This window comes from Bombina bombina, chromosome 1 (genome assembly GCF_027579735.1).
Source record: "Bombina bombina isolate aBomBom1 chromosome 1, aBomBom1.pri, whole genome shotgun sequence".
Taxonomy (NCBI): Eukaryota; Metazoa; Chordata; class Amphibia; order Anura; family Bombinatoridae; genus Bombina; species Bombina bombina.
Genome location: NC_069499.1, coordinates 1,343,290,148 through 1,343,311,597, shown reverse-complemented (window position 1 = coordinate 1,343,311,597; position 21,450 = coordinate 1,343,290,148). Strand labels below are relative to the sequence as shown.

Sequence of the window (21,450 nt, the reverse complement as noted above, 5' to 3'; positions counted from 1 at the left end):
CATGTAATTAGAGTAGGCTTATATGCGGACGACTTACTTATATATTTATCTAATACAGCACAAAACATCCCAAAGCTCCTGCAGATTACTGATCATTTTGGGGTATTCTCGGGTTATAGAGTAAATGCTACAAAATCCGAACTAATCTGCCTTAGGAAAAATGCAACTAGCAAGACGGATTTACCTTTCAGAGTGGTGTCGGATTCAATGAAATACTTAGGAATTAAAATACCAATTAATCTAAAAGATTTCTATAAGGCAAATATAACCCCAATGTTAGGATACATTAAAGAAAGGCTTAGGGCCTGGCAAAATTTACCACTTTCAATATCCGGTCGAATAGCCCTATTTAAAATGGTACTCCTCACTAAGTTGTTATATATTTTACAAAATGACTGATCTTATTTGAGAAAGATATACGGTCAATGAATTCATCAATTGGGCAATTTATATGGCAGGGGAAAAAATCTAAGATAGCTCTTTCTAAATTAACAGCGCCAAGAGAATTGGAAGGATGGGCTTTGCCAAACTTAAGAAATTATAATCTCTGCTTCTTAGCCCGCATATTAGCAGACTGGTTTTCTACTAAGAACTATGTTCTAAACAATTATCTTGAACTCAATGTCTGTGAACCGTACTCTCTAATAGCCCTGGCACATATGGATCTCAGAGATCTCCCAACAACTATAAAGGAACTTAAATTCATTTTGAACCCGCTTAAAGCTTGGTTTAAATTATTTAAATCTCTCTCAATATGCCCTATGGTATCAAAATACCTCCCTTTAATCAGAAATCCAAATTTCCAACCAGGACTGGACTCAGTTGTTTTTAATAGATGGCACAACAATGGGTTGGATAGAGTTATTCACTTAATTAACCAGGAAAGAAAATGTGTTAAATCTTTTGAGGAGCTGCGGATGGAATTTAATTTGCCAAACAAAGATTTTTACGCATACTTACAGATAAGACACTATATTGCAGATCTCACTCATAAGTTTGGGTGGAACTGGACTTTGGGTAGTTTAGAAACCTGGTTAACAATAACTAAGAATTCTTCCATGTCCATTGCTCCGTGCTATTATACATTGAGCCTTAACAGAGCTACCCCAATGTTGGAAAAAATGGCCCTGACCTGGAATAGTTTAATTCCACATAGCAATATCGATTCTGAAATTATTCAACTTTCAGTGAACAAAGTAATAAAAACGACACTCTCTTCTAATTGGCGAGATGCTCACTTAAAACTTTTACATAGGGCATACTTCACCCCGGAAAAAGGCCTTAGAGTCCGAAACCCTGAGTTTAACAAATGCCCTAAATGTTCTTTTCTAGCTGCGGATTTAATTCATATGTTTTGGCAGTGCCCTAGACTGAGAAATTTATGGAGCAAGTTGGAGTACTGGCTAAAGAATAAACTTAAAATTGAGCAAACAGCTCTTTCACTGTTCCAGATCATATTTTCCTTAAAACATGAAGATGGGCAACAGCCTAACGAGAAGTTAGTTAACTTATCTATCTTAGCTACCAGGTATCTGGTATGCAAGAAATGGAAACTGAGGTCGGTACCAACCATTGCTGAAATCAGGGATCACTTAAAGAAACAATGTGTCTTAGATCAGAAAAATACCAATATAGATAAGGAACTTGATGTTAAGAAATTTTTTGATAAATGGGCGCCATTCATTAAGATCTTCCCTGAAAGAGAAATTGATTATTTGATTTCCCCTTTTAAGAATTCCGAGATAATATTATTGGGTATCTGGTGATTTAGAGGTACTTTGAGAGAACCGGGATTTTCCCCCACCCCTTATCTTTTCCTTTATTTCCTTACTGTTATTGTTTCCCTTGGAAAAATTCCACCCCCCCCTTTTTTTTTTTCCTTCTTAAAATATATAAATAAAAACACTCCAACAATGAGTAAAGAGCTGTTCTGAGTTCTGGGATAAACTTTATCTAAAATTAATAAATTTAGTAGATTCACAGTTAATTATTGGTGGGGATTTTAATAGTGTTTGTGTACCCCAGCTGGATAGGTTAAGGTTTAGTGGCTCATATAGAGCAAAAAAAGAAGCAAAAATACTGTCCTCATTTCAAAAAAATCTTAAACTGAGAGATATATGGAGAACACAACATCCCGATGAAAAAATGTTCACATGTGAATCTAAGACCTACCATACACTCAAGAATCGATATGTTTTTAGAATCAGAAAGATTGTTACACTTAGAAATCAAGACAGATATAAAAAATATAATTCTATCAGATCACGCTATTATTTCTTTATCTATCCAGGTGGGAAACAGCAGAGAGACCTTATGTGGTAAATTTTTCTTTCCTTCCTTCCTGTATTCTAATATACAGTTTAGAGACTGGCTGGTTCAAAGATGGAAAGAGTATGTCTCCTTTAATAAGGAATATCTTCCTAAGACGGAAATATTTTGGGAAGCCGCTAAGGCCTTTTTTAGAGGTGAAATAAAAGCTTATATGGTTAAAAGAAAGAGGAAGTTAAGAGAGAGGGAATTACAATTAACCAACTATCTTAAAAACAAATTCATAAAATATATTGATAATCCCGATACGCCCAATCGGGCAAATTATCAGAAGGCTAAAAGAGAGAGAGAGATATTTTTAATGCAAAATCAACTTCAACAAGATCTGAAAAACAAAGCCAATTATGGTGTCTTCTCCCCTAAAACAGTGAAATTCTTGGCTAATATTTCAAAAAGCAAGAGGAAAAATAATTTTATTGGATCTATCTCACATAAAGGGCAGAAATATAATAATCCAAATGATATTGTAAGACAATTTCATGTATTTTTTCAGAAGCTTTATTCTGCTTCAGAAGTAAATCAAGAAGCAAAGCATAGATTCTGGAAGGATATGAAATTACCCAAAATATCGTTAGATCAGTTGAATACAATGAATAAAGAAATTACAGCAGAAGAAATCTCTAAGGCTATCAAAGAGGCAGCCCAAGGGAAGGCACCAGGCCCTGACCAACTACCTAGTGAATTTTACAAAATACTCTTGGTAGAAATTATACCTACCCTGACTAAGTTGTTTAACAGTTACTTTCTATCAGATTTGAAACCCTCTCAGACTTTCTCTACCTCAAATATTACATTGATATTAAAGAAAGATAAAGACCCGAACTGTATGGATTCATATAGACCTATTTCGTTACTTAATTGCGACTATAAAATTTTAGCTAATATATTGGCATCACGTCTTAAAAAAATCATAGTAGACATTATACATCCGGACCAAACTGGGTTTATACCAGGTAGAACAGCACAAAAAAATATAAGAAAAGCCATGATCATTATTGAACACACACTTGCCTCCCATAGGACAGGGTCAAATAGGAACAAAGATTTCGCTATAGTAACGGTCGATGCAGAAAAGGCCTTTGACTCTGTCCTATGGGATCATTTATTAACAGCGTTAAATAATTTTGGTTTCTCGGGTCACTTTTACAAGTATATTTCTGTACTATATCAAAACCCTATTTCATATCTTAGTATAAACAACATTCTTTCTCCCTCTATTACCCTGTCTAAAGGTACCAGACAGGGATGTCCTCTTTCACCGTTACTTTTTAATCTGGCGATCGAGCCATTAGCTATTAAGAGCAGAGAAATTCTAGAGGGTATAAAAATCAAGCAGCAGAAGGTGATATTATCATTATACGCGGATGATATTCTATTTTATATAGAGAATTCGCCCAAAAACATCCCTGCACTAGTAGATATTTTATCAGAGTTTAGTAAATTTACTGGTTATAGCATTAATCTATCTAAGTCAGAAATTCTATGGATAATTAAAAATAAAAAGAGCCTTGTTGAGAATGCTTTTAAATCTCCAGATAAATATATCAAATATTTAGGAATAAATCTATCTAGAAATCCAGATGAATGGTACGATCTAAATTTTTCTCACATATGGAGTAAATGTCAGGCTGAGATTCAAAGATGGAACAGATTACCTATCTCACTATCAGCCAGGATCGCCCTAATTAAAATGCGAATATTTCCAAAAATTCTGTACATAATACAGAATGTTCCTTGCCTTCTACGGAAGGCAGATGTGCAGAAATTTAATGCAGGATGTTCACGTTTTTTGTGGGCCTCCAAAAAACCCCGTATAGCAATATCAAGGCTAATGCACCTGAAAGAAACGGGTGGTTTTGCTTTTCCAAATCTAATTAACTATAATCTGGCATGCCTTGCCAAAATAGCCTTAGACTGGCTAACCTCTGCCAACCTTGTCACTAGTTCTGAGGTAGAAGACAACATAGTGTTCCCTTATACGCCTAAAGCGTTATTGCACGTAGCCAATTATTTAAAGATTAAAGACCGGACATTAAAATATACTATCCACAATGTAATTATAGCATGGCATAAAATTTGTAAACAACTAGACATTAAATATACTCTCTCTAAATTTTTACCTATCATAGGAAACCCGGATTTTGAAAGTGGCTATACATTTGTCGCTTTTAAGCAATGGTCAGCAAATAATTTGAATCTGATGATACAGATGGTAGACCCACTCTCCAATCAGATAAAAAACCTTTGAATCTTTAAGCAGAGAATTCAATATTGATAGAAGATCCTTTTTTGCCTATCTACAGATTAGAAATTTTTACTATAATCGGGAAGCTATAGAAGGAGACATCTGGTCCTTAGGACCATTAGATATTATTATTAACAGATTTCAGAGGGGAGATCACTCTCTCTCTCATATATACAAACTACTACTGGCTAAAGAGTCAGAAACTAGGGTTAATAGTCTTTTCAATATATGGAAACGAGATCTCCCTGACATTGAGCTAGAATATTTCCAAAATAGCCTCTCTAAGATAACCCATTTTACAAACAATATGGCAATGAAAGAATCCCATTTGAAATTGTTGAATAGAGCTTATTTAACCCCAAATAGACTTTCTAAGTGGAAAGGAGATAGTCTTTGTTTTAGATGCAGCTTTCCAGCTGCAGATCTATTCCATCTCTTCTATGCATGTCCAAAGGCAATTAAATTGTGGAAACAAGTTGAATATTGGCTAAATAGACATCTACCTATTAAAATAGTACTCAACCCAATTTATATATTCTTTCTGGTACAGGAACAGATTGAAAATAGAGCCATGATTATTACAGTAATACTATTGGTTAGACAAATGTGCCTTAGGAAATGGAAGGAAAGACAGGTTCCCACTATTGCCTCTGTCATACGTACTATCCAGCAACAGATTTTGGTGGAGCAATTTGATCCTTGGATAAACCTAAAGAGATTTTTGAAAAAGGGGGATTTAGTTAACTTAGCCCAACCTAGAGAGATTCTGCTGCAAATATTGAAATATTTCCGTAATTCAGCGGACTTTCTAGAGTTAATATTATCAGATAGATATCCTGAATTTTGGAGACAGTATCTCTTCTGACAGGGGTCTGGGGAGGGGGGAGAGAGAGGGGAGGAGGGATTTGTGTGTTTTTTTTTTTTTTTTTTTAATTATTATTTTTAAAAAAAATATATATAAATCCCAGAAGTGTACATTATAAAGGAGGCCAGGTTAGGTTAAAGTGTCTAGACATGCAACATTTTCTGTTTTATCTTTGTATTTTTTGTTATATTTTGATGATTATCTTGCCCTGCGTGGCCAAAAAGATAAGGAAAGTATTGTTTTCTGTTTCTTTTATGAATCTGTGTACACTTCTGTTTATAAATAAATAATAAAAAAATAAAAAAACAATGAGTAAAGAGAGGATAGACAGATGGTTTAGGCTCAGCCGATTAGGTATATGATGGGTAATATGCAATGTTTGGTTTTGACTGTTAATGGTTCTTTTTCTTTTGATTTTTTGTCTATGAATCATAATATTGTGATCCTTGTTTTCATGAAACTTGTACTCATTGTTGGTAATAAAATAAATGATATATATAAAAAAAAAATTGTATGCTCAATCTGAATCACGAAAGAAAAACTTTAGGTTTCATGTAAATGTATCTAGTTACTTTTGACTTGGGACCATCATAGTGTCATTTACATGCACATCTCTTGAGGATCTGAACCACTTCGCCCACTCCATCGTTGCAAAGCTGCACATGGAGAGCCTTTGGAACACTATTTGTAACCATCAATATAAGGTAACTTGACATTAGTAAAAAGTGCCATGAGATGCAGCTACAAGATCTTGGTAGATCCATCACTAGATTCTAGTGGATTTTATGGGGAATGAAAGAGTCAGGATCTTGTTATCCATCACAAAGCTCTGAAGACCTCAACAAGTTTAAAGTGTAAATACCTTGGATATAGTAAATCAAACTTCCTAGATTGGCTATGTTTCCTCTACTTAGAAGGCTGAGCAACTCACTTCCTCTTTCGGTCTGTCACAATGGACTGATTCTCCCACTCACAAAGACGGTCACTCTCTTGACCTTATCTTTAGCTATCGATGCACTCTCTCAAACTTCCCTTTTCCTCTTTCTGACCACCATCTCCTTACTTGCAACATATCATCCCTTCCTACAACTCTCCCTCCTTCTACTCCTCACACCAAACTTCACAGAAGCATTATGTCTTTAGATCAACAACAACTTGCTAATTCCCTTAAACCGCTCCTCTCATCCTTCTCCTCCTTTTCCTGCCCTGAACAATCTGCCACTATAACTCCACCCTTATATTCGTCTTGACAATCTCGCCCCTCTTACCATTGCTCGGAAATCACACACATATCCCCAGCCCTGGCTTACTCCTCTGACACAATACCTATGCAGATGTTCCCGTACTGCTGAACGGCATTGGAGAAAATCACGGAGTTCAGCTGATTTTCTTCATTACAAATTCATCTTGAACTCCTACTATTCTGCCCTTAATCTCCACAAGCAACACTACTTCTCTACAATCTTTCTTCTAACCCAAAACGTCTATTCTTCACTTTCAATACTCTCCTCCGCCCTCCCCTACTTCCTATTACCACTTCTCTGTCAGCTCAAGACTTTGCCAGTCACTTCATTAACAAAATTGACTCCATCAGACATGAAATCAGCTCTCAACATAATTCCTTTCTCTCCCCCCCCTCAAACACTCTCACTCAACCACAACCCTCATAACCTGAAACTTAGTTCATTCTCCCCTGTTACTGAGGAAGAAGTTTCGGCACTTATACTGAGCTCTCACCTCACTACCTGTCCCCTTGACCCTATCCTCTCACAGCTACTCCCCTCCCTCTCTGCTACCCTTACCCCTATACTAACACATTTTCAACCTCTCCCTCAGCACTGGTACATTTCCCTCATCAATGAAATATGCACTGGTCACACCTATCCTCAAAAAAACCTTCCCTTGATCCTACCTCCCCATCCAACTACCGCCCTATTTCCCTCCTCCCTCTTGCTTCAAAGCTTCTCAAAAAACTAGTATATGCATGCCTATCCCATTTCCTTACGTTAAACTCCCTTCTTGACCCGCTGCAATCTGGATTTCGTCCCTATCACTCCACAGAGACAGCTATTGTTAAGGTCACCAATGACCTACTTACAGCAAAATCAAAAGGCCACTTCTCTCTGCTTATCCTCCTTGATCTGTCCGCAGCCTTTGACACTGTCAACCACCCTCTTTTGCTCCAAACCCTCCAATCCTATCTTCCTACCTATCAAACCGTACCTTCAGTATAGCCTTCTCTGGGGCCTCCTCTGCCCCGTCACCACTTTCTGTCGGAGTACCGCAAGGCTCTGTCCTCGGTCCCCTTCTCTTCTCAATCTATACGTCATCACTAGGCTCCCTAATTAAGTCCCACGGTTTCCAATATCATTTGTATGCCGACGACACCCAAATCTACTTCTCTGCACCAGACCTATCTCCTTCCTTGCTAACCCGTGTCACTGTCTCACATTTCTTCCTGGATGTCCTCCCACTACCTCAAGCTAAATCTCTCCAAAACTGAGCTCCTCATTTTCCCCCCTTCTTCCAAAATCTCCACCCCCAATATCTCTATAACTGTTGACAACTCCATCATTACCCCTACCCCACATGCCCGATGTCTCGGGGTCACATTTGACTCAGATCTTTCCTTCACTCCTCACATTCAGTCCTTGGCTAAAGCCTGCCGCTTCCACCTTAAAAACATCTCCAAAATTAGACACTTCCTTACACAAGATACAACTAAGATTTTAATACACTCTCTCATTTTTTCCCACCTTGATTACTGCAACTGTGTCCTCTCTGGTCTCCCCACCTGCCGCCTAGCTCCCTTACAATCCATAATGAATGCCTCTGCCAGACTCATCTTCCTTACACGTCGCTCTTCATCTGCTGCTCCTCTCTGCCAATCCCTTCACTGGCTTCCTCTTGCCTCTAGGATCAAACACAAAATTCTCACTCTGACATACAAACACCTCAACTGCATTGCTCCCCCCTATATCTCAGACCTTGTCTCCAGATACTCTCCCTCCCGTCCCCTTCGCTCTGCTCCTCCTCTCTGGTTACCTCATCGCACTCCCGTTTACAGGACTTCTCCAGACTGGCTCCCATCTTGTGGAACTCTCTGCCTCACCCCACAAGACTCTCCCCTAGTTTTGAAAGCTTCAAGCGCTCCCTAAAGACTCTACTGTTCAAGGATGCATACAACCTATGCTAACCTTACTTTATAATAACCCTCATCCTGAAAAGACAAAGAAGAGGCGCTCTGGTGCAGATAAACCTAAAACAATGCAAGATCTTCCACTATAATGTAAACTTGGTACTCACAAGGGTATTTGCACCTCTAGTGCAATACTGAACAAGCCGAAGTTTCAGAGCCGCTCAGCTGACTCACTCACTCCCGGTCAGCTGCTTACAACGGTCACGCCCAAACAAGTTTGCACAATCAGTGCAATATCAGGCGGACCGAAACTTTTGAGCAGTTCGGCTGACTCCCTTCATATGTAACAGCTGCTTTTCGGGTTGCGGAATCAATGTTCAGGGCTAGCTGCCAAACTTGGATACAACGCTGCTCCAAAGCTCTAAAAAGCAAAAAACTTGTGGTTTGCTATATTGGAAAGCTTTAGGTAAAAGATAGTGTGTCCAAACAAGGTAGAACTAATATAAAACTTTAATTAAAAACTTTAAAATGCTTTGCTACGCGTTTCTTGGCTACAAGCCGTTTCATCAGGCTACATAAATTTGTGAACTACCTTGCTGTCTTAAAAAGGCTATACTAGCCAATCTAAAATGGATAAACATTACACACCCACATTACACATATGTATTAATCAAGTTAAAGGATTGCCTATGACGTGGGTTATGGAACTGACAAAAATACAAATTCTGTTCTAAATGATAAATTGATATACAAAAACATGTCACATTTATACAATATCCAACAGATCTCAATAGTTACAACATTAATATTTATATAAAACATAATTGATTTTCTTTAGGTTACACTTTATACACGATTATAAAGATTTATACACAATTATATACACAAAGGAGAAAACTTTATACTTGGGTGATATCTATCACACAATATATATATTTTGGACATATAACCACGTTGTGTAGTCCTATCTTTTTTTATTAACCTTACTTTATACCAGTTCCACTCCTCCATTGCTATCCCCTGAACCCCCTTAGCATGTAAGCCTAAGAGTCCAGCTGTTTGTAGATCACCTTCTTAAGAGTGGATTACAACAGTGCAACTCTTGGCAGGGCCCTCTACCCATCTGATCCCTTTAATTGTTTTGTTGTACTCCCCTTTGTTTATAGCGCTGCGGAATCTGTTGGCGAGCTACAAATAACCGATAATAATAATAATAATAATCATAATACAGTGATCTGTAAACTCTGCCTGCAGCTACATGTCTGGGGGGAAAAAGGAATCGGGTATAAATTGGTTAAATACCCTTTCTAAAAATGGTCTTCTGTTACTAGGATGCTTGAAATTAAATACTTCATTGTAGATGCTTTTTTTTAACCCTTTCTTAGGACATATGGACTAGCAATTTGTGCTCATTAAGAGGGTATGATTGGAAGGCTATGCCTTTCACCTCTAGCTATGTGCTTATAATATACAGTATTATTTTACTAACTTTCTAGGTTATTTTAGTCTTTTCAAATAGAATTAAAATGATAGCTTTTGTATAGTCCATGGTTTGATAAACCCACACACCAGGTTGCTCATGAACCTTAAAAACTGGGCCGTGAGCATGGACTTATGTGCCTCAAAAAAAAAAGACTCTCTCCTTGATCACAATACCCAACATGCAGCAAGGTTAGAGTGAAAGTTTAGTTTCAATTTAATGCTTCCAGGAGTTTGGGGCACCGATATATTTCCTATGTGAGATCAGCATGCATTACCTGCTTCCTGCTCTGTGAGTGAGCTGAGAGTCCTGAACTTGTTATTCACCCTTAGAGCTGTCTGCTGATGCTTGTCTGCCTAACTACACATCAGTCTATGTCTGAATGTCCACCTACCCGTCTGTCCCTATGCTTACCTTTGTATCTTCCTCTTTACCTACCAATGTAACTACTTGTGTCTGTGTGCCTTCTCTCTAAACACATTGGCTTTCTGTTTATCCACCTACCTAGGTAGGTTAATAAATACAGCTACGCAAAGACATTGGAATTTATAACCGCAGAGCCATTCTTGTAGCAGAATTTTAGCTCATGTAACATCTGGATCTATAATGTCAGAGCTAAAAAATGCTTGAAGGAAAACAGTTGACTGTTAAACTATGTTTATGGTAAGAAGTGTATAAATAAAAACCAATCAGTACATGGTAAAGTCCTAAAGTAATAGGATAAAATAAGGAACAGCCAAATGGAGCTGTGTCAGTCAGTTATTAATTAGTGAGCAACATACAATAATGTATCAGTAGATAGGGTATAGGTCACTGACAGAAGACCCCATAAACATATTTACTAACTATGCTATCAGGCATTTCCGCATCAGGATACACAATATCCAAATTTTCATTACATTAAAATTATTTGTTTATAACCATAAAGGTCAATTTCAAGTTAAAGGGCCATGATACCCAAATGTTGAAAGTGATGCAGCATAGCTGTAAAAAGCTGATTAGAAAATATCACCTGAACATCTCTATATAAAAAATAAAGATATTTTACCTCAAAATGTCCTAAGTATTCACACCCCATTGTAAATGACTTTAAGCAGCAAATCAGTGTGCCTGTCCCATGACAGGCTAAAGCAGGGGTATCAAGCTCAATTTATCTGGGGGCCACTTGCCAAGTGTTCTTCGCCCATGGGGGCCGATTGAACCGAATAAGTGCTCCGGAACTGGATATACTAGGAACTAGAAGTGACATTTACCCAAGTAGTAGTGCATGGTGGGAGTTGTAGCCCACAGCAGACATACGCAGTTGTCTATATTTATCTTGTGAGTGCCAAGTGAAGTGATTATTCTGGAACTGTATAACAATATAAAAAGTGACATTTATCCAAGCAGTTCATGGTGAGAGTCTAGACTGGACACTTGTCTTTATATTTATCTTGCGAGTGCCTATATGGAACATCAACTAGTTACACCTCTTACAACTGTAAAAAAAAATTGACAGCCCAAATTAATGGTTTACCTATTAAACAAGGAAGGGCCAGATTAAACTATCTTGAGGGCCGCATATGGCTTTGAGACCACTGGGCTAAAGGGAGTGAGCTTCATGTTATTTATTTTATTTGTTATTTCCCTATTCAGTTTTAGGAAGTTTACTATGAAATCTTATGAGAGTTAAAGGGACATTCCAGCCAAAATTGGAATCCACATGAATGCATTTCAGTTTTAAATAGAAGCATTTTCGTAATATACATGTATTAGCAAAAAGGCTAATAAAAGTTATAGCGGTTTCAAAAGTGTATTTAAGTATGCATCGTGCACCAGCATTTAAACACAGCACTTGCTTGTACCATCAGGTCATGACGCAGTTTGTTAATTGCTGACATGAAACACGCCCCACTGGCATTCTGAGCAGCTGCAGTATTTAAAATGCTGCTGGACTGAGAATAACTATCTATGCTTGACATGCACGTGCAGAGAAAAAATGCTAACACTAAAACAGTGATAACTTTTACTAAAAGCATTTTTGTCAATACACATACAATGCAAGTATGTTTCTATTCAAAGATGTAATTCATCTATGTGCATTTACATTTTGACCGGAATGGCCCTTTAAGTGAAATCTCATGAGATCACAGTAAAATAGTTCATGACCTCAGCACTGTTGATGCCGATTGGCTGCTGTTCATTTCTTCATTTTGTTTTTTATTTTTTACCTGCAGCTTGACAGTAACTGAAATATAACTTTTTATACAGGGCTTACTCTGGTGAGCTGAGGAAATTGTGAGGTAAAATGTCTTCCTTTTTTACATAGAGATGCTCAGGTGATATTTTCCTGTCAGCTTTTTACAGTTATACTCAGGGCCGCCACTAGAAATTTTGGGGCCCCTGACAACCATTGACAACCCCCCCTTGACATGTGCAATTTTTGACCAAGTGACTAAAACGTATATGCACTTTATTCTTAAGTGTAGTCAAACTTGGAAATGTTGCAAAGGTAGTAACACACAAACACAGAAACACACAGACACACTCATACACTGAAACACACACATGAGGATTCACATATAGACACTCTGGCAGACACGCAAAGAAACACACACACTCAGACACAGACACTCAGCACTTGTTTACATTGACCTGACAAGTTATGAGGTAGACTACAGTTTTGTCAAAAAATTAGATTTACAAAACAAAATATGGAGTTCTGATGATCTTTTTGTCAAGGAAGATGCCAACTAAATGATGACAACAGCATGCAGTGGCTGAAAGAAAGGGCCCTGAACTGCCTAAACAATAATTTAAAGGTGAAATGTTGGATTGGTGACTTTCAGAAAGGTCTCATTAGTCTCAAAGTCTGTAGAAAGATGTGAATAATCAGTAGTAAGGTCAAAATGGACACACACACAAACTCCAACACAAATTTGCACATAAAGGTATACCCCGCTCATACAGCGGGTTAGGGACCGGAGCCCCGCTGTAAAGTGAAAACCGCCTTAAAGTGAAACAAGACAGTTTCAGCTTTCTTTTCACTTGCCAGTGTGTTTAAAAACTTGAAAACATGTTTTAACTAATATATATTAGTGGTGCAATAGTGCTACATTTAGTTTAACACTAGCACAGTATTCAATTAGTATTCAATAAATACTGTACCTGTAAAATAGTGACAATTACTGTAGTAAAATGTGCCAGCCTATAGCACTGAGACACAGGTTGCACTGTAATGCTGTAAAAAGGGTGAATTGCACATAACAAAATGGTGCCAGTCACTTTTCTCACAATCTCACAATGATTACAGCACTGTTTCAAAATCCTTGCAGGTTGAACTTCAGCTCCACAAAGAGCTGTATTAGCGAAGCGCTGTAAACTGAAGCGCTGTAAAGTGAGGTACACCTGTACACCCAAGGAAACACCGACAGAGACAGCCTCAGAAAACACACAAAAACATACACACACACACACACACAGAGAGACAACCACATAAAACACAGAAAGACATACACACTCTCACTGAGACATCCACAGAAAACACACAAAGACATACACACACCCTCACAGAGACACCCACAGAAAACACACACCCTCACAGACATCCACAGAAAACACAGACAAACATACATACACACACACCCACCCTCACAAAGACATCCACAGAAAACAGAGACATACACACCCACACAGGCATCCAGAAAAAATACACAAAGACATACATACACACACCCTCACAGAGACATCCACAGAAAATGCACAAAGACATACACACCCACCCTCACAGAGAGACCCACAGAAAAAAAATATACATACACACTCATAGAGACACAAGCAAAAGCACAAAGACAAACACAGACACCCACAGAAACACTCACAGGAAGTAACATTTCTGAACATTGCATCCCCTAAATCAATAGTGTGTGACATGCATGATAAAAAATTTGCAGAAATTAAGAGTTCACTTTTTAAAGAATCATATTTGTAAATGTGCAAACAAAAATAATTCTGTGAATTCAAAAATTTAACATTATGATCTGGGTAGATGGCTAGATGAAGAAAAGTACTTTTAAAAAGTTGACATATGTTTTTTTTTTTCCCCCCCATTTTCCCCAACCAATAGCACCACTTCAAATATAGTGTACAAATGTTCCCATCTGTCAGCTGTACTTGTTGATTTTGAAAATGCTGTACTCTATATGGTCTTGGTGGAACCATAAGCTGTGGTACTCATACCATTAGATCTGGTTAAATGCAGGATTTAGGCGTGTTTGTATGTATTTCAAAATTAAGTCAGCTGTAGTGTAAACTGAACAGTTTTAAGTTAACCTGTCTCATTTCAAACACTGACCAATCTTAGTCAGAGAGTATAACATTTTATGCAGATGTAAAAATCTTAGATAAAATGCCTCCTTGCATAAAGGGGCAGTAAACTGGAATTATATATATATATATATATATATATATATATATATATATATATATATATATATATATATATATATATATATATTTATTTAAAAAAAAAAAAAAGCATATCTGCCAAAAGGGCACCTACCATTTGTGTATTGAGGAGGAAACATTTCTGAATGGCTTTAAATATAGAATTTCTACAGCATTGTCAAATAATCATAAATACACTGCTGCTAAAAAAATGTGTTTTTATGGACCTCTGGCTCCACCATACAACTACTACCACACTGAAGTAACAATCCAAAATTGCACAAAGAAATAAAAAACATTTACTAAGTAAGTCCTACCTCCTCTGCAATGCTGTCTGACTCTGAGGCAAACACTGTACAAACAAAGTGTCAAGTTTGTCTCACACTGTGCATAGTGGTTTAGTGCAAATCCTCTCAAATGCTAATACTTTACTCCTTGTAATAACATTTCCCATGCTCAATTAGCACTCTGCTGTAGTTCCCACTGGTGGCTGCCAAAATTAAAAAAAAAATAAGGAGTCACCCCTGTCACCCCCTGATGGCGGCCCTGGTTATAATGCATCAGTTTCAAGTGATTTAGCATATGAGTATTATATTGTATCCAGGGCCCGACAAACCCAAGAGCCAGGGACCCACTGGCTCCTAGAATTTTACCCCTGCCCCCATAATTTTTTGGGTTATTTTCCATTTATCTATTTAGAAATGTCACTATCTGGCTCCTAAAAGTATGTCTGGATCCTAAATATTCTTAAACAGATTCATTGACCACTGTGATTGTATATCATGGTATTTAAATCACAAATAAAATAAGATAAAAAAAGATAACAGAATCGCTTTGTGGACAAAACACATACAGTTCTCACCTAATGCTGATAACGGACTTGAAGTAAAAATTGTCAATATAAACTATACCTTTTACTGATGAGTTTGTTAAAGGGACAGTATACACTCATTTTCATATAACTGCATGTAATAGACACTACTATAAAGAATAAGATGCACAGATACTGCTAGAAAAATCCAGTATAAAACTGTTTAAAAACTTACTTAGAAGTTTCCAGTTTAACTCTGTTGAAAAGGTTGCTGGAAAGCCCACAGCAAGTGGCAAATAAGACACTCCCCCCCTCCCCCTTCTTTTGCATATGAAAAGACCCTTTACACAAACAGGAGCAAGCTGGAGAAGGTAGCTGACGGTATTCACATAAAACTTTGGGGCTTGGTTAGGAGTCTGAAAATCAGAGAAAAGTTATAAAATAAAACAAAACTAAAACAACTTTATGGGCTATATAAATAGATAATCTACAAAACATTTATGCAAAGAAAAAATGAGTGTATAATGTCCCTTTAAGCTTCCTTGCAAATGTCTGCGAGTATAAAGGCTGTGACACACTGCAAGCGCAGCGTGTAAATGCGGCTGTGCACGCTCAGTGTGTCCTGCCTTTTCATCTCTGAGCACTCTGCTGCGTCAGGTCACGTAGCTGAGCGCTCAGAGATTAACTATATGAACTTCAGGCGCAGTGTGAACCAGCTGCTTGGCCTTGCGCCACATCGCTTGCAGTGTGTCACAGACTTTAACCTATACACTATGATGTGTATACCTTGATAATGCTAAAAACAATTATGGCATCACTGACAGGTCTGAACTTTTTTAGGGATGAGTTTTTTTAATTTAACAGACTCTGCTGTCCTTCTTGTTTATCAGAAAAATAGCAAACTGAATTGATGTTACCTTGCAAATATGTCTTAAATGTATTTTCTGAAGGTCCACAAAACGCATTTCTTGCAAGAGAGACGTGTTGCATTATACTTACGGCACTTTATGAGGGAGTTAATCTTGTGTTTTGTACATCAGAAATGTTTCATTATTACTGAGATATATAATTGTATCAATAAAAAATATTTTAAAATTGTTAAAATTGTTACTTGCATGCTTTTTTTTCCATTGAGCAAAAAGATTATTATTTGCTTGTAACTTCACCCAATTACAGATAGCATAGATTACTACTCTATACACAGTAGTCATTTAAATCCTTCCATCCTCAAAGATTATCAAATAATAATTTGGCATTAGCATCTATTGACTTAGGGCAAAGAACAGATAGGGAGGCGCCCTTGAAAAAAATAGAATGAGGGATACAATTGTAGTTGCAATTGTGATACAAAAAAATAATAAATTAGACTCAATATAATGAGAGATATACAAAGTATCAATAAGAGTAAAAATAATAATATAGACAACCAGTAGTGATAGAGATATCTTAAATAAGTCTGCAATAGTATATTAAAGGATGAGCTAGATAATTGATATATACTAGAAATATGGAAAGGCAGCTATCTGTAGAGGATCAAGGCCACTATCCAAAATCAGTAATCTGTAATGGAGAGAGAAGAACAGAAGCACCACATGGCCCAATATCGTAGGGTAATCGGTGTAAAAAAAAAGTGATGGTTTCACTCACATGTGATAAAACACCCCTAATGGTGTGGAAGGAGCAGTCTGGGATCAGATGACAGTCACCCAGAAGACTGGCCTCCGGTCAAGGTGTAATGACCTGTAGAGGGTAGTGTAAAGCACAAGAGGGTGCCTATATGGCCTAGTACTGTTGGAACACAATATATGGTATAAGTGTATTGTATTTACTCACATTTGGTGGAGCACCTCCCTTGGTGCTGCAGAGGCAAGCTGGGATCAATATGGTCACCCAGTAGACTTAACTCCAGCAAATCAGGAACTCTCGGTGGTCCAAAAAAACAAATCAGACTTGAAGGGTGAAAGAAGATTAAAAAACAGGCAGCAAGTGGTATGTAATAACTTACTTTATGAAAAAGGTAAAAAATTAGCAACGCGTTTCTCAGCCAACTGGTGGCTGTTTCATCAGGCTAAATAATGATTTGTTTTTCACAGCTAGGGGGCATTAGTTCATGCGTTTAATATAAATAACATTGTGCTCACACACGTGGAGTTATTTAAGAGTCAGCACTAATTGCCTGAAATGCAAGTCTGTCAAAAGATCTGAGATAAGGAGGCAGTCTGCAGAAGCTTAGCTTCAAGGTAATCACAGAGGTAAAAAGTATATTTCAATAACACTGTAGGTTATGCAAAACTGGGGAATGGTAAATCATGGAATTATCTATCTTTTTAAACAATAACATTTTTGGTGTTTACTATACCTTTAACTCCTTCCCGCCATTATGACGTTCCATGCCGTCCTTACTGCGCTGGGCTTTAGCGCCGTTCGGACGGCATGGAACGTCCTAACCGTTCTGCTGTACTGAAGCAGCTACCGCTTCCTTACTGGGATCGCAGACTGGAGGGCATACCTAGAGTCATAGGCACTCTCCCCCACACCCGATCCCATCATTGAAATTACGCATTTGCATGTATGATCAGGTGATTTAAATTTTTTATTTATTTGTTTACATCTGAACCTTGTTCCAATTTAACAAATAAGTACCAGCAGGAAGGGGTTAAGTGACAATAAACTGATAAAAACCTAGATTTGTTGTACTTTTTATCAGTTTTATTTCAAGTTGATTTTGAACAATGTGAAATTATGAGTATGCACAGTGTTGACAACAGAAAGGAATATTTAGTCATTCTATATTTTCAGGAAATATGTTAGATCTGAGTAAACCATTTGATCACTGGATTAGGAAATACACAACTGGGATTATCGAATGTTGGACGACTTCCGTGGGGGTGGAGCTTTGTTGTAACATGCTCCATGTCGGCGTTGTAGCTGAACGCCTGGATATCGCTCCCCCGCTCGTCGCCACTTAGCCCAGAGATCCTGTCTGGGTTCCCGGTGGATAACTGTGTGGCCTTTTTCCGTCAGAGTTGGAAGTCAGTTTGGCTGAAGCGGCTTGCAGACACTGCATACGTTTTTTAATCTACCTCCTGTGGATTCCGGCTTTAGGAGGATTTAACTGGAGTTAATAGCTAAAACTCTCACCTGAATAAAAAGCTCCAGCCAGCGGAGCATCCCTGTTGGGGGAAACAGAGCCAACGACACGGAGGCTGCTGTGGTGGTATCTGGGAACGAAGACCTGTAGGCAGAGTGATCCGAGTATCATGCTCTGATCTCGCAGGTGACTGAAGTCATCATCAGCGGTCCAGACCGCTATGGATATCCACACATCCCAAAGCTCTGTCTGATTTATCGGGAGTTGCTATATACCATCCTTACAAGATACCTGCTTGTGTCTGGGAATCTCATCTCTTTAATCCTCACCATTAAGACCGCAGTTTTTTTATATTGTATTTGGATATTCAGGGTTTCTACTTGATGCGCTGATGTATTTATCCCTGGAAGGAGTCAGCTAAATTTCCTGCCTTTATGGAAGAATAAATGGGACATAAAGCAAAGGAGGGGGGAGATTATATATAAAATATATAGAGAAAATAACTCATTGTGTAAACCATTTACAAATCTAAACAAGTCAGAAGACTTGCTTTAAACCCAGAAACTCTCTGACTACACTGTTTCCAATGCAGCAAAGGAATCTGGGTAAGATATGCAAATGAGGTTCACAATGACTCACCTTTTTACTTTTAGCCTGCTTTTTAAGACAGACTTCCCTTTACGCCATAGCACTGCTGTATTACACAGCTTTTATGCTTAGCTAGGGTTAGTACAGTGATTCAGACCAATCCCAGGACAGCTGTTTCGTGGTTTTTGCCACTCATCAGCTGGGAGTAGGTTGAATCACTGCTTGGTAAAGTTCATTTCTGGGTAAAGGGAAGTCTGTCTTAAAAAGCAGGCTAAAAGTAAAAAGGTGAGTCATTGTGAACCTCATTTGCATATCTTACCCAGATTCCTTTGCTGCATTGGAAACAGTGTAGTCAGAGAGTTTCTGGGTTTAAAGCAAGTCTTCTGACTTGTTTAGATTTGTAAATGGTTTACACAATGAGTTATTTTCTCTATATTTTGTATTTAGTGGAGGATTTTAAACTCACTTTTCGCCTCCCCATAATTTTAAATTGTGATAGATATATATACACACACACACACACACAAATACACCTCATTTTCCCATTGAATAGGAAGTACGCCAAACGTTAAATTATATAGACTAAAGCTGCTGTGGATAAAGCTCTCTGCATCTTAAAAGATTTGTTTCTGCTTACCTAATGTTTGTCTAAAGACTCTTTGTATAATAATATGCAGGAACTGGTAGGATCACTTTTTCTCTTGCCCTCTATTTTACCATCAGTTTCCCTTTCAAAAAAAGGAAAAAGGAAAGAGGGAAGAGACAGAATAGCTTCCTTGGATTTCTCCTTTATGCAACAGGAGTTAACTAAATAGTTTCTCCCTTTCTCTAACGCAAGAGAGTGCATAGAAAGTTATGGAAATCTTTGTTCAATCTCAGTGCTCTAAGCTGGATACTAGAACTTTTATGTTGCAATCTGATATTATTTGTTTTTTTTTTTTTAGTGTTTGGCAGAAACACAAATTGTGTAATAATATTATATACTGTGTTGGCCTTTTTCATGGTATACTTTGCTGTGTATAAGATCAATATTTCCTCTATATTGCTACTTCACATTCTGTTGAAAACAGTATAATATTGTTAGTATCGTTTAAAGTCTACTTGGGATTGGATATAAACCTTTACTTTAATAAGCCTGGTTGCTCCACTGTGCCTTTGCTCTATACAGGCCCTCCTCACTCCCACTTCTGCACATGTTCTCTGGTTAGGGATTCCTATCCTATACCGGAGCAGACTGTGATTCACATTGGTATATAATTTTTTAAACTCTTTTTCACCTCTTTTTTTCACAGTTAGATTGTGTTCATGTCACATATGTTTGTTCAATAGTTTGCAGTGGATTTTTTATGGTCCCTATTTAACTAATTTTATACGCACTACACCTAATGGAAAAATGTGTCACTCACGTGAAATCAACTTGAACCAGAATGCCTGTAAAGGTTAAGAAATCTAAGATGCCCGAAGCTAGCTGAGACACTACCACCGATTCAACCCCCATTGCAATTGATATACAAACACTGATAGCTCAACTAATCGAACTATTTGTGCCCCAATTTGACTTAATTAAAAAAGAACTAGGCTCTATTTCTACAGAAATAATGTCATTCTCCTCCGAAGTTGAGCAATTTTCAACTAGGATGCTGGAGGCAAAGAATAGGATATCGGAGTTAGAGGACCAGGTTAATATTCAAGAGAACATAATTAAAAAAAACAAGACTCCAAAATTAATAATATTCAGTTGCACCTTGAGGATTTGGAAGATTGCTCAAGGCGCAACAATATTAGAATAGCCGGCCTCCCTGAAACCCGTGAATTTGAGGACCTCAAAATTTACTTCTGTTGTATTACCACAGAGGTAAGAAGAAGCAGTACTCTCAAATCGTAGGGTTAAAATCCAAAATGTATTCCTTAGATTAAAAACGAAAACAAACAGCACAGCACAGTGCAGGGATCACAGATGGAGGGGGGGAGCGGAGTCCTAACATGTTTCGTGCTATGCAGCACTTAGTCATAGGATAACTCCCCACCTGTGTAGTGCACCTTTTAAGGGTGTCAAAGCCAATCATAACTTCAGCTTCAACTTTGAGTAAGGGTCATGAGGACTGGGTTTGGGAAACACTGGGCTGAGGATCATGTACAAAACTTTTATGCAAACAAAAATCCTATTTTATATTAAAACCTTCTTACTTTCAGTTATCCCAATCACACAGGGCATTATATGTTACTTTGCCTATACACAATTTCAAATTAACATTGACCCTACTAGATGGATGGGGCTACTAATGTGTAGCATGTGAGGACTGGCAGTAAAAGGGCAGTACAGTACTATGTTGGATACAGTAATAATTATATGGATGAATGCGACTTCCGGTGGGCGGCTCTAGAAGATGGCTGCAAGCCTTTGTTGCTCTGAAGAACCCTTCTTCTAATCTAAACTATATTGCCATCATTCTATGCCATCTGCATCTCCCTTGACAG

The 21,450-nt window shown here is 37.8% G+C and overlaps 1 protein-coding gene across 4 annotated transcripts in view; it reads right to left on the bottom strand.

Annotated features, from left to right (window-relative positions):
- CCDC102A (coiled-coil domain containing 102A) overlaps window positions 1–21,450 on the bottom strand; it is a 365,633-nt gene that overhangs the window by 205,174 nt on the left and 139,009 nt on the right. Inside the window, exon 1 of one of the 4 annotated variants that reach the window (XM_053702725.1) lies at window positions 8,745–8,907. The exons of the other annotated variants lie outside the window; for them this stretch is intronic. The gene's annotated coding sequence lies outside the window, so the exon portion shown is untranslated. Of the gene's footprint in view, window positions 1–8,744; window positions 8,908–21,450 lie in introns of those variants that run through there. 4 annotated transcript variants of the gene reach the window in all.